Source organism: Humulus lupulus, chromosome 2, assembly GCF_963169125.1.
Source record: "Humulus lupulus chromosome 2, drHumLupu1.1, whole genome shotgun sequence".
Classification (NCBI taxonomy): Eukaryota; Viridiplantae; Streptophyta; class Magnoliopsida; order Rosales; family Cannabaceae; genus Humulus; species Humulus lupulus.
Window position 1 is genome coordinate 76566730 of NC_084794.1, and position 13288 is coordinate 76580017.

A 13288-nucleotide genomic window follows, 5' to 3' on the forward strand; every position below is an offset into this window, starting at 1 on the left:
CAGAAAATGAGAGAATTTACAACTGCTTATTGCAGATGTTGAGCCGTTTCAAGAAACTAAAAAATAATAAGGGAGTCATTATACACACAAAAGAGAATCAGAAGCAATATATATAATATTGTTTGATTCTGTTTTTATATTTCCATATCTTTATTCAATTCCCTTGCTTGCATATTTGGTTAATGGACTTGAATTATGGTTTGTGCTCTTATTTGGTCAAATTTGACAATCAGGTGAAATTTTTAAATGCAAGTCTAAAAGCTCTCTCTTGCCTTTAATTTTGATTTGGCAATCTTGGTTTTTATTGTGGGCTTTCACCAAATAAGCATCTTAGGAATAGGATTTTTATTCAGTTGCAATTCTAGAGTAAAAAGTTTTTCAGAAATTAATTTTGAGTCCTTCAATGGTTGCTTTCTTGTAAAATTGGAATGTCATTGTAGATAGATAAACTGTCAAATTCCACCCAAAAGTGGCATGGTATTCCATAGAGATAAACTTACTTGTATTAGAATGGAGGGGTCCCTCTATAAGTGTATTCTGTTGTTGTTGTTGCGGATATACTTTCTTGATGTACTCTTGTGTTGATGTAATAATCAATAACCATGCATCAACTACTATTGCTGATATGAATAACTATTCTTTTAATGACTTTTACTAAATATGCTTGTGTGTATACATATATTTATGCACTTATGTCACGCATCACTAAAGCCATGAAATAAAGAAATAATTCCTAATCATATATGTATATCCAAATTTTACATTGATTATAGATCCACCAAAATTGTGATAAGACATATTCAAGTGTTTGACTCACTGCTTATTAATATAATTAAATTTATTGATAAATCAAAATTTAATATTATACAACCTATGTATATAAAATTAAAATAATATTCAGATTAAGCTGAAGCAATCACATATTCAATTTCTGTTATATTTTCAAATTTAATACCAATCACAGATTCAGTTTTTTAAAACTCAAAAACAGTTTACTGACATTGAACCAATCACATTTTCAGAAACATGTTTTTAGTTACTAAATTCAGATTTTCATTTCAGAATCTCAGTTTTAAAAAATACAGTTTTCTAATCGCGAACCAATCAGACCCATAGTTATTTTACAATGAAAGTGCTTGATTAAATCATAATGTAATACATTGAGTGGACCCATAGTCACATTGTTCCTAACATGTACTCACACCACCACAAATCTCTGACTCATTGCTTGCATTTCTCTTTACCTGCATACACAATAGCCGTGAGCCAAGGCCCCTAATTTCAGTTTATATCTAAGCCTCAAATACATTCCTAAACATGTTTCTATCATCAATAAACTCATCAAACAACCTAGGATCATGAATTTACGAAAAACAAGAAAAACGCCCAAATTTTCATAAGAACACATGAAGAACAAAAGTATAAATTCACTTACCTTTCTCTGAGATTTGAATCCTAGATGATGGTGAAGTGATCTGAATCAATCTAATCCTTTCTTAATCTTGAATTTCCCTTGGTATCTTAGAAAAAATCACGAGCTTGCTAGAGAGAATTCTAGAGAGAATATGAGGAGAAGAAGAACATATGCTGAAAATGAAAGGGGAAAGCTAATGGTCTTCTTTTGTATCCATTCACCAAATGACTAAAATGCACTCCCATCTATTTACCCACTTAGTCATCATCAATGGTAATTTGGTAATCATACCACTATTACTAATTACCCCAAACAATAATTCATCTATTTACCCACTTAGTTACTTAGTCATCAAATAACTAAAATGACCAAAATGCCCTCCCATCTATTTACCCACTTAGTCACCATCAATGGTAATTTGGTAATCTTACCACTATTACTAATTACCGCAAACAATAATTCATACTTGACCTAAGTCGAATATTTTCCTTTGTGACATTCCGTTATTATTGCTTGAAAGAATCCACTATTGTCGAAAATCAATCACATAAATACCCATACTCACAACTAATGGGTATTAACATATATATAATCCTTATAAACATTCACATATGAAATCACATAGTTTACAAAATGACCAATATACCCTTGGTCAACCCAATTTCCCAAAATAACCTTTCTTTAAGAAAGCGAATATTACAGCTACTTTTTTCGAATAACGACTACATAATGAATTTTAAGCCTTGTAGAAAACTAGCATTATATGAAAAATTATAAACTTTTCTTCTATCCTCACAGACGCAAGTCGATGAAAACAAGGTAGATTTTAAATACCACTAACCCAAGTCAGAAAATTACGGTGCCTTGTCGTAGTATGAGGGTTTCTCAGAACGTGGTACCTATTAAACAGATAGTGAAACCCACAAGTTCGTTGGGGACACAAGTAACAATGATTCGTTGGCCATTAAATAGGAATGGGTAGGTCTGAAAGGGATCTTTTGCTCGAAGCCAAGTACTAAGAAATTGAGTCCACGTACTCTAAATTTGTCTGACATCTTGTAGATGTGCCATTGAAATATAGGCCCATGGGGTGAAAGTGGATCTTTAAGAAGGAGAGATAAGCTGATGGAAAGGTTGAGACCTCTAAGGATTGACTCGTGGTAGAGAGAAAAAGTTGACTTAGAGAAAACTTTTTCTCCAGTAGCCATGTCAAGATTCATTTAGTATACTCTTATCCATATCCATAACTCTTAATTAAGAGATAAGGCAAATGGACATCAAAGAAGAGTTTTTAATGGCTTTCTTTGTGAGACCATTAACATGGATCAATCAGAAGGATTTAAAGTTGCTAGACAGGAAATTCAACAAGTTGAGTAGGTAAATCTATGGACTTAAACAAGCTTCACGCTCTTGGAACTTAAGGTTTAATGGAAAAATTAAGACTCGTGGTTTTGAACAAAACATAGTTGGGCCTTGTGTCTAATCAACTTAGGAAAAAAATACATTGTGGTGTTCTTAATCCATTATGTAGATGATATCTTACTCATTAGAAAGAATTGAATTCTGGCTCTAGCTCAAGCAGCCTACTTAGGTGATGTAATGACCCAAATTTCCTAATAAGGCTTAGGGCCTTGATTAGGAGGCCGGGAGGGCCATAATTGATTTATTATGCAATTAAATGATTATATGCATGTTTACGTGTATTAAATATGCATGTGAACTCATTTCTGATTAATTGGGTGATTTTCATATTTTGGCCATTTCGGGTATATTGTGAATATATGTTGCATGTGTGTGTGGTACTTCATTAATATTTGGTTATGATAGGGTTACTTAGCATGAGACGATCCTAGGAGGTAAGCTAGTGGGAAAGTCACAACGGGATTTATACTTGACTCGAAGTGAGTCATGGGGTATTTAGCACATTACCGGGATATTGGGTAATGAGAATAAATATTTGATGATAAATTAGGAGTTAGTAAGATCAGGGGGAAATTCTGGGAGTTTTGACTATTTCACCACTGGGGGTGATTTCGGGACCCCGAGGATTACGATTTGCTTGAGGTTACTTAAGCTTGAAGTAACCTGTTAGAATCATAAAAGAACGTTCAGAACGTTCTCTCTTCCTCCCATTCCCTTTTCGACACCCAATCACATTTTTGAAGGGAACTTAAGTTCTAGGACTCGGATTCAAGCGAGGATCAATGCATAGCGATTCTGAGGCAGATTAGAAGCTTATTAACCAGAGGATTTAGCTGTGAAACAACTTAATCAGAGGTAATTCAAGTTTTAAGTTCTAAGTTTTTAAAGTTTTTAAGCTTGGATTGGATTTTGTGGTTTGATGAGTTTTTGGATGAGTTGAAGCTTGGGTTTTATTGATTTCGAGAGATTAGGATATTTGGGAACTTTAATTTTGAGATTTTGATAGGTTGGGGTCGCATTTGGTGCTTTGAAGCTTAAAGAACACGAAGTTAGAACCCAGCAATCTGGTTTGGGCGCTATAGCGCTAGGTTGGTAGCGCTATAGCACTAGGTGCTCTGTTTTGGGGCTTTTGATTCTGCCTGTAGCACTGTAGCACCCAAAGGTAGCCCTGTAGCATTAGATAGAATTAAGAATGAGGTTTTTTGGTACTTTTGGGGTTTTGACTTGAGGGCTCAGGGGATGATTTCACCACCCTGTTTGGCGGGATCGGAGGTCCCGAGAGCGCGGGTTTGGTCTCGGGATTGGGTTTTGGAACTTGAACTCATTGAAACACTATTTATGGTTGTGACTAGGTTATTGCTAGGGGATTGGAAACAAGATCGTGCTCGAGGGTCTTCCTTTGGTAACCTGTACTTGGACCAAAGGTAAGAAAACTACACCCAGTATGTGATGCATGTGATTCATGAGATACATGTGATTAAGGCATGACATGAATATTGAATATGATATTGATCAGAGCTTGAGTCTCTGTAAATGTGCATGATCATAATTTTTCTAGTGACTGTTAAGTAAGCATGCTTAATGCCCTGCATTTGGATATTTGACATATGATATATGCTTGGTTGCATTGCTTACTTGTGTATGGCACTGTCCAATGAGTCAGAAATTGGCACGAGTCGTATGGTATTGGGTTAAGAGTCAAGAATGGAATTGATGTGTTCAACACAAGCCGAAATGATTAGATCTAATCAACATAAACATTGAATGAATCATCATGAGCATTAATGCTTGACCGACCTCAAGTTCGATGAAAACTAAAAACGCTTGTCTAGTCTAAAGGGAAGTTACTTAGAGCTAGTGCCAAAAAGGCTCAGGTGACTGCAATGTCACATGGATATGGGTGCTGAGCCCAAGTTCGCGACTCACTCATTAGTCACTTATCTAATTAGGGTGCGGAGCCCAAAGAGTGACTCACTCATCTGATTAGGGCTACAAGCCCCAACATGATTACTAGAATCTCAAAGTGTTAATCACACATCTTATTAGGGCTACAAGCCACAGTATGATTATCAAAATCATAAAGTGTTATTCACTCATTTGATTAGGGTGCAGAGCCCAAGTGCGTGACTTAATTGTCACTTATTTGAGTCACATAATTTAGATGGATACATTAGCCATCTATTCTCATTACGACTTGAAAGGCATCTATACAAAGGGTAGGGCCCACAATCATTATTTGGACTTATTTGCATGCATGAATAGGGCAATTATTGCTAGGCATGCCTATTGTGATTTAGTAACATGTTATTATTGTTCATGAGCATATTGAGTTTCTCTTGTTGAGCTTCGGCTCACGGGTGCTATGTGGTGCAGGTAAAGGCAAAAGAAAGCTGGACCAACCTTGAGTTGGAGAGCTTAGGTGACGATGTGTACATATGCGGCTGCTCAACCGCCATGGTTGAGGGTTTATAGAAGAACTAGGGTTAATTCTTATTTTTCCGCTTAGGTTGGCTGGTTGTAAATATTTTATTGTAATTAACCTTTAAATTATATTTTTGGGATCCCAATGTATATAGTAAACGTTTTAGTAAAACGTTGTATCTTAACAAAAAAAAATTAAACCCTAAACCGTTAATCATAACTAGTTACATGATTATGCCCAAATGACTCGATTGACGAGTTTATCACTGTTTAAAATGCACACCGTAATGGTCCCTGGGTAGTAGGGCGTTACAGGTGAGGTGCTTGGGAGTTCCTGTGTAATAAACTTTGAGAAAGAATGTTTAGCTTCTTGACATGAAATTTATTTTTCTAAGCAGAAATCTCCACAGACTCTTCAAGAGAAAGAAAAGATGAAACAAATTCCTTATGCATTTGCAATTAGAAGTCTAATGCATGCTATGTTGTGTGTTGTGACTAGAGATCTACTATGCAATTGGAGTGTAAACAAGTTCTAGTGATACCTAGGAAATGAAGAATAGATAGCGGTTGGTATCATAGATGGACTAGAGACTCTATGTTAGTCTATCCGGGTGGATCTTTGAACCTGTTAGGCTATACATATTCAAATTTTAGGCTGATGTTTATGACAGGAAGTCAACTTTGGAAAAAAAGTGTTTACTCTTGGGGGTGGAACTATGATTTGGAGAAGCGATATATTGCCTGCCATCTCAGTAGTTGTGATTTGGAGAAGCGTTTGACTATCTGTCATTTCAGATTCCACCTTGGAGGCTGAGTACATAGTTGCGTCTATGACGACTAAGGAAATAGTCAGGCTAAGGAAGTTCTATACGAATCTCGATATTTTTCCAAAAATGGATAAACCACACATTTTTTCTAGTGACAATAAACGAGGCAATAGTGAATATGAAATAACCTCAAAGCCACAATAGAGCAAAGCATATACAGAGAAAGCACCACATTATCAAGGATGTGTGGCAAGGGCTAGATGTGAAGGTGAACAAGATAGCATTGGAAGGAAATCTTTCATATCCCTTTACAAAGTGTTGACGGTGAAATCTCGTCAACGAAATTAGATCGGAAAACTCAAAGGTAAGTCAGGTGATGTTTATATAAGAACTAAGAATAAACTTTAAGGAAAAGTGAACACAGATAAATGATGGAGCAAGTCCTGGTATATTTCTCAATAGCCTCTCCTTACAATGAATTTTCCCACCCCCCATTCTGAGGGGTCAAGCCCCTTTTATAGCTGGGCTCTAATGGCCCCTTATACATGCTGGTCCCATGAGACAAAATAGTACAAAAGTACACTGTCAGGGTAATAGCACAGGTGGCAGTGGTGTGGGAAGAGTGGTGGAGCAGAGGATCATAGTGTCAGCCTGGTACATAGTCAGAGGCGTGCATATAGTGCCTCCACTCTCTGGACTGATCCGTACCTCCACTACCTGCGTGGTACAGGTGTCAGGGTCATGCTTCTGTCCTCCCCATGGTTGTGCGTCATGCACCCGTACACGTACGGGTACCATGTACCCAATGGTTATTCCACGTCCTACTAAGTGTAGGAAAGCTCAGGAAGAGAGATAAGGCTTCTTCGACGAGGCCTGCTGCGTGTGTGATGAGGCATGACGCCTACAAATGAGATGAGGGGCTTATCTTGTGAAACCATCACTTTGCATCCCCCATACTACGAGGCTCCTGATACATGGCCGAAGGGTATTTAGTGGAGGCTATGTCTCTTGAGGCCTTTGACGTGGTCGGTGAGCGAAGCGAGGCACACATGGCCCTTGGGCGAGGCCTTTGGGGGCGAGGTGAGGTGACCTTACTGCGAGCCCTTGGTGCGCGCGGGCACGAGGCCCATGTGCGCACGGGGCGCGCGGGCACGAGGCGCGCGGGGCGCGCGGGGCGCGCGGGCGCGAGGCGCGCGGGGCGCAGGGCGCGCGGGGCGCGAGGCGCACGCGGGCGCGAGGTGCGCGGGGCGCGCGGGCGCGAGGCGCGCGGGCAGCGTGCGCGGGCGCGAGGCGGCGTGCGCGCGGGGTGCGCGCGCGGGCAGCGTGCGCGGGACGCTTGGGTCGTTTTGGTCAATTTGAGCAGGGTCATTTTGAGCAATAATTTGAGGGTTCAAATGGACTTCAAACATGGTTGCCTTGGACCTTCCGGAGACCTTAGGCATTAGATGTGGGTTCTTTACCGGTGTTGAATTTTGAGCATCCACACAAAGATATAAGCAAATAGCATAATTGTGAAGCATGTAGAATGAATGGTTTTAAGAAACATATCCCATTTGTTTTAAAAGGGAAAGTGAAAGTTTTTTGAGATTTATCCCCTTATAAAACAATGTCAGACATGTAACATGATTTTATATTGTCAATAAAAAAGCATAAATCATTTAGCTTAAAAAACCTTGTTGCTTGCTTGTTTTATTACATGATTATTGGAATAATAAAAATATTTATAAAATCCTAAATATATGTATAGTTTCAATTATAGTGACTCGGTCACAATGGATTATAATTATAATTATATGTTCAAAAGTATTTGTCCTATGATTTTTTACACTGGATTTTTACTAATTCGGTAATCCATGATAATATCTACTTTCACATCTGGTGTGTTCTCCTATCCAGAACACTGACCAAGTAGATAAGATCGGTTGTGTTTTATTACATTGGACTAGATTGATATTGATTATTGATATGATAAGTAAGTATCGTTATTATCTAATCCAATCTAATCATATCACAATGTTGATCGCATGTCAATTAATCTTAATTCCAAGTGATTAATATTATGCTAATTGTATTATTCAAGTCTTCTGATTTGTTCGTTACCAGCTTACCCTATGGACTAAATTATACTTACATATTGGAGATTCAGTAGTATAATTGAGTGTGAGTATTTATCATAAACATGAAATCTATAGCTTCTGTTTAAGAAATGAAACGATGACTTCCTTATAGCTTGGTTCAAGTGTTAAATGATAGAGTTTTCATTTCTGTAATTAACTTTACGAAAATATCATTTACAAGGAACTTTGCGGGAGTTAAGGATAAAATACCAATGAGGGGTAAAATGGTAATTTGTACCCATCTCATTAGTAGATCATCTAAAGAGGATTGAATGACGGTTATGGTAATAAGAATGGACAATGTGTTTATATTTGGTGTAAAGCGTTCTATGAATTCAAGAGTGCAATTCTGTGTCTATAGTAGAGTCGCGAGTAATTAAGGTAGTGAAATGATTTGTTAGAAATAAACTCACAAAAACTTATTGGAGCTTGAGTTCATGGATCTATGGTCCCCGTGTCATCTCTTATAAAAAAGAACCTAGTAGTCTTGAATAATTAATTATAAGAATATCATATTGACCTAGTCAATGAAAATAAATAATGTTAAATTATTTATTGATATTTTGTTTCAAAAGAAATAGAAGAGACTTTGATGATTTTATTGCAAAGTATCAAAAAGAGAGTATTATATCCAATTGGGATAATTTTGTTAATATTGGCAAATTTATATTAATATTAATAAAATGAATTAAATAAATGTCAAAATTATAATTGGTTAATTTTGACAAGTATTTAATTAATTATAATTAGTAAATAAATAAATTAAATTAGGAAACTAAAACCTATTTTATGTCCTAACTATTTCTCTATATATATTAGTGTTATAAAGTGCATTATGTTAGATTAATTCGATAAGGTAAAATATCACTCCTAATATTGTATACCTAGCCACATACTCTATTTTATTTTTCTATCTAAGAATTATTTTTTCATGTGTTGAGACTTGCTCACACAAACACTAGGTTGTTTTAGATAAAAGACTGTGGTATTGTGTCAAAGCGGTTTGGATCCCTTGCAATACCTAGCATTTAACAAGGACAAAAGGTTAGGGAATCCAAAAGGTGTAGTCATTGTTCCGCTACACATCTCGTAAGTACTCTAATGATTTTATTATTGTATTTACGTGTCTCTGTAATATTCACATGCTTGTATGATTTTATGATTTCTACTATGTATATTGTTTTGGATATATATATTTATAGGAAACATGCTTCTTGACTTATAAATGAGATCCTACATGGCATCAATTAACGACGTTGACTGATGCGTTTGAGTGAGACAATGTGGATTTTGTAGAAGTGTTACCTCTCTCTTTCTCCTTTTGTTTGTGTAAAAGAGTCGCCCTTTCACCATTATCTTCGTCAGCATTTATCGTTCATCCCCTTTACTTAAAGGTATAGCATTAGTTGGGAAGGAGACACCATCTATTTGTATAATATTACTATATTATGCATTGTATGCCGGTTTGGTTAATTGTACTGGTTTAGAAAGTTAACAATGGTGGGTTTCCTAGTTTTGGGGTTCTTGTCTTCTTCATCGTCAACAAAGGGAATCCTCCATGCATAATATGAATTTAATAAGTTTTTTTTTTTCGGAAATGAACCCATAAACTTATTAATTTTTTCATTATGGGCTTCGAAAATGTATTGGTAAATTAATTGCTATTAGCTAATGATTGATGTATTAAATTTAAAGGACCGTAGATAAAGTCTCGTAAAGTGTGGATTAAATTATATAGTTTTAAAGGCTTGTATTGTAATAAGATTTATGTATGTTGTTCCCCAATCTACTAGAATAATTTCCCTAAAAATAATTAAAAATGAAAATTCTACCAAAATAACTTATGTGTGTCATGGATGACCAAACCATACTAAAATTCTGCATACGTCAAGATCATTATCAAACATTCTTGGGTTTTTATTTCATTTTCATAACGCATTACATATCATTCAACTTTACTAAATAGAAATTAAAGGTAAGGAAAAAAGGAATTGTTAATGATAAAGATTTTGATTTGAGAAACAAAAAAAAGTTAAGATTCCTCTTATTTAGACAAATTTATGAGAAGTGTCATACTCTTAATGTTTTTCTATCCAAGAATTTAAGAACGAATTTAAATTCAACAATGTTACAGAGAAAGAACAAATTGGTCTTATTTCTATATATTAATTTTTATTTTGATTTTTTTATCAAAAAATTGATATTTGATTTTCATTATTTTTCGAGATTTTTCTGTAATCAAAATTGTGACGTCCAATGAAAATAAGTGAAAAATCAAAACCCCCAAAACGAACATCTTAAAAAGAGAAAGAGGACAAAGAGCTACTGGTGCCTTTTTTTCTCGGGTAACCCTGATCAGTTTTTGGATTCCACTTCCTCAAATTTGCCACATGATTGAAAATTAAGTAGAAACAATTTTTTTTTTTAAAAAAAAGCTAAACAATCCCCTACAGTCATTTTTATTATAACATTCATCAAAAGTTGAACCATATATTACTATTGACCAATCACAGTTTCCCAAAACAGCTGAAATGTACGCACCAAAAGAAAAGTCCTATATATAAAATATAGGGAAAATCTTGTGTGCTGGCAGTAAAAACACCCTTAACCTACTAGAGTTTTCAACGTTTTCATAAACATGTATTTTGTTTTATTTGGGTGAGGAATCATGTTTTGAATTGGCAATAAAAAAGGGGCCTTAAAGGGGATAACTGAGGTGGAAAATGTTCTGATGTTGATTTGGGAACCTTAATTTTAAAGGTACAAACGAGCTGGTTGTTTCCTTGGTGAACTTGTTTATGGAGCAGATGAGGAGGATGAAAGAGTTTTGACCCATGGGAGGCGAACAGAGATGGTGAGTTATTGCCTAGCAAAGGATGGACCTTTGGAGAGGGAAATTGGTGTGGTTAGTGAATGAATTTATTTTTTCATTTTCCGAGATCGTTTTTAGTGAAGGTAGTAGATGTAATTGTGGTTGGGGAGGGGGGGGGGGGGGGGTACTACTGGGACTTGATTTACTGAATCTTCTAGTGACACAAGTTAATTGATTACGAAACTCAACTGCTCACCTTTTCAATAAGTGTTGTTGGTGAATTTGGAAGAACTTTGTTTGGGGTGTCCATATTCTTCATTTCGCCTTATTAAGCTTGGTCCCAATTCTACGATATTCAGTTTCTCACTTCATAATCTTCATTTCTCACTTCATAATCTTCGTTTCTGTTCTAAAAGGGTACCATTGTGTGTTTATATAAGATGAGTTAATTAGTTACAATTATGTGAATTTTTAAATTAACTTTTATTACTAATATATATTTTTCGGAATTAAAACTTAGTATTTATACTTTGTTGTTGTAAATGATGTTTTGAAGATAATCACATGGGGAATTTATTTTGTGTAGTTGAAGAATTTGTTGGCGTTTACTGTCATTAATTACTAAAAATTTCTTATAAGTGTGAATTTTGTTTTTATTTTTGAAATGTGTTATTATATAAGATGATGTAACTGGTTACAAGTATGTGAATTTGATAAATTAACTTTGCGCAGTAATTTAGTTCAGAATCATTTATTTGAATCTTTGTATTTATGATACTACGTATTCTATAGTAGAAAAAAAGATGGATTCAGACGTATTAAATTGCTTCATAAAGGAGGTGTGAAGCTTAAAACAGGAACGAAAGGAAATGCATGAGAGAGTAAGGTCGAAAAATATGAAGTTGAACAAGTTTTGGAAGTAATTAATCGGAGTGACGAAGAGCGAAGAACATCAACTAAAGAACTAATGGGAATAATGTTAAGAGCCCTTGATTATGTGAGGGGTGTTGTATCTGAATCTCATGCCACTTGTTTGGATAAGGAGGTGAGGATTAAAAAGACAAGTGTACCAGAGGATTGGGTAGAGGGAGAGAAAGAGGAACATCTAGGTACGAGAGGAGTAAAAGTTGTGGTAGAAGGATATGAAAGGGAACATGCTAATATGAGAGCAAGAGATGTTGTGGTACAGAGAGATAAATGGGAACATTTCGGCACTCGACAAGCAAAAGTTGGGGTAGACGCAGATAAAGGGGAACATGCTAGTAAGTGTGATAATGATTCAGGAGTTTGTTATAGTATCGATATGAACAGTGTTTGGGGGTTTGTCATATTTTGAGAAACTCTACAAACCCATGCTACAATAGTTCTAGTATTTGTAAGAGACGGAAGCGTTGTAGAATTGGTTCTACCACGCTTGGCAGTAGCTCTCAATTTGGTGAAACTTTGCAGAATCTAAATTTTTCAGGAGAAGTTTGTGTTAAAGCTACTATCATAGTTGCACTTTATTTGAACATGTCTGAATAAATATGTAACGCCCTGAATAGTCAGAACCGTTACACCGTGTGTTAAAAATAGTGCTTAACTCGTTAAGCGAGTCATTTGGACTTAAAAGTGTAATTAAGGTTAAACGACATTTCAAATATCAAAAGTTGGACTTTTCATTAAAAAGGGTTAAGTCATTACATGGTATTCCAAAAGTTTCAAATAAATACAAGTTTATCCAAAATACAGACTTATCCGACCTAAACGATAAATTTTTGACTAAAGACCTATATTCCCAAAATTATCTTGTAATGACCAAACTATTTCTAAGATCTTGGACCATTAAAAACTACTAGACTTAGCTACTACTTTTGGGAAACATAAAAAAAATAATCATAAGTTTATTAAAACTCCAAAATAAATATTGTATCAATAACATAAAATTATAAGTTTAAAATGTAATATGACATGGGTACCCATTGTTTGTAAAACATAAAACATAACATTAAATCAACTGTTCAAAAAATAAATGCGGAATTTCAAAAGAAACATAATTCAAAAGACTAAATAAACGTCATCCACAATCGACACGCAGTCCACTCAGTCCATTCATCCTTAACACACAAGCCAAGCTACCACGAATCCTTCCGCCTCTATATTTATTTTCCTGCATCACATTAAAAATAAAGGAGTGAGCCTAATGGCCAGCAAGGAAAAATTTACTAACAATCATAGATCATAAACATAAGGCCATAAACATATACTATAACATGTGACTAATAAAACATATATCATATAGGACTATAATGGCCATCATATACTTCTTGGGCTTGTTAACTAAGCAAGTCATATG